The following is a 2,126-nucleotide window of genomic DNA, read 5'->3' on the forward strand; positions in this document are numbered from 1 at the left end:
TTCCTGCTTAGCGATATTACGTATTGCGTAAAGTCGGTGAACGCTAGAATTATACACGTACCTTGTATATGCGCACGATACACAACAAAGTAAGCATAATAATTATTAATTTCATCTATTGTTTTGTCTGATTTATGGATAAAAAAATTAATATACGCGTGTCTGTGTATCTGCACAAAAGTAAATCGTATTATAACGAAAAATATACTATGGTATAATAATAAACCATAATTATAATTACATAATTATTTAAAGTTTATCTATGAATTAAATTAATATTGCTAAACAATTAAAAAATGTCTGTCAATGTGCATGTCGTGGTGATTGAACAAATTATGAAAATTTTTAATATAATATTTAAAAAGAAATCGTAATATTAAACAGGATTTATTATTGCTATAAAGGTGACAAAAGTTTATAAGCGATTCGGACCTTTACTCAAAATTTATCGACCAATTAACGTCTGGTTGAATATCGATACTAGTCAATATCAAATGTAAATGGTAAATGTACTTTGGTCCAAATAATTCAATCGCGATGATATAAGTTGACATTTACCCCTGTTGGAACGGCATCGACAGGACAAACCGGGTAGGTAGGTAACTAACGATTCGCTTTTCAACCAATTGTGATCGAACGATAATCATCTGTGGAAAATGATGAATAGCCGCTTTCCACGGGTATCACTCGGCTTGGCACATTGTGTCGCGCATTACGTATGCATCGCATCAACTCCCGCGCTGCGACTTTGTTTTACAAGTGCATTTAATTCGCTGGCTGAATCGAATCGCGTGTGCATCGAGTCGAATTGCGGATTCTCGCGCAGATTGCGCTTCTCAACCTGGGGGAAATATTATGACTTTGCGAGCGCGATTATGTACACGTGGTTGCACTATACGTATGGAAGCGTTTATTCTGTTCTGGGAGTGGTCATACTCTCATACCTTAGGCGAACGCAATTATACGTTGATACTTTGACGTTAAAGCGCGCTGCATTGTAGGAAAAATGAGAGACCGCGATAATAAAAGAGAATCTCGATCGAAGAGAAAGAGACAAGATGAAAAAGATGAAAAGATTGCTATATAATCGCGTCGAATTTATCGATTAATGCATAACTGGCGATGAGACAATTATTACTTTTAAACAATCCATGAATGTGTTTATTATTTAATTTTCAATTTATAGGTTTTCTAGATATAATAAATCTGGACGTGAAACTATTTACGATTTCTACTATATTATTTACAAAACTATTGCTTTGCAATATTCATAACGATTAACGTTGATACAAAATCATTATCCTTTTTCAATTAAAAAATATTTATATTATCTATAATGCAAAAAGAGATAAATTCTTAAGGCTGAGAGAAAGCATTTGAACAAGATTTACTTGATATTCTCGTAAAGTATACCGGTATGTAACAGCTATTATGTAACGCTCCCAATATACGTGACGAAATGAGATGTATGAATGGGTATCTTATGGTGCATTGTTTCTGATTTGTCCGTTTTGCAGTTGCGTTACACACGCAAGAGATGAAGACACCGATGGCGGACTGACGCGAGCCCATGGATCGGCAGGTGGATACGATTGTTGTGATCGTCTTGAAAGTAATCGGAGGACAATGCGAGATATGATTATACGTATATTCAGGATCCCCGCGAGGAACGAAAGTAATGTGACAAATGTGAGAAAAATGAAATCATCGCTGTCGATTATACGCCGTGCCCGTTCGATCTCAAATCAACGCTCGTCGCATCCGTTGTTGGCCAACATTTTGTTCGCGGCCGCGTAGGATTTACATACACAGATTATCCGTGTCCCGCATTTCTTCAATGCAAATGCGCACGATACCGACTGTCATGAGCGGCATAACATTTAAATTTATCGAGAGTCGCCGATAATATCGGGAGAAAACACTAGTCTTGCCTATGTTCCTTTTACATTTACAAATGAAAATGTTTTACGTATTATTTATAGTCGTTGTGATTGATATAAAACTGATTGTGAGTTTGGTTTATTTAATAAATGTCTCTCTCTCTCTCTCTCTCTCTCTCTCTATATATATATATATTGGATGATTGCATAAGTTCGTGCCCGATTTTCATAGATGGCATTAAGTTA

General features: G+C 35.8%; 1 protein-coding gene across 1 annotated transcript in view; it reads left to right on the plus strand.

Moving 5' to 3' along the window:
• Nucleotides 1-2,126, plus strand: part of LOC115238119 (larval cuticle protein LCP-22-like) — a 5,558-nt gene continuing 3,432 nt past the window's right edge. The window contains exons 1-2 of the mRNA XM_029811685.1: nucleotides 1-89; nucleotides 1,518-1,689. The gene's annotated coding sequence lies outside the window, so the exon portion shown is untranslated. The remainder of the gene's footprint in view (nucleotides 90-1,517; nucleotides 1,690-2,126) is intronic.

This window comes from Formica exsecta, unplaced genomic scaffold (genome assembly GCF_003651465.1).
Source record: "Formica exsecta isolate Colony F162 unplaced genomic scaffold, ASM365146v1 scaffold32, whole genome shotgun sequence".
Lineage (NCBI taxonomy): Eukaryota > Metazoa > Arthropoda > Insecta > Hymenoptera > Formicidae > Formica > Formica exsecta.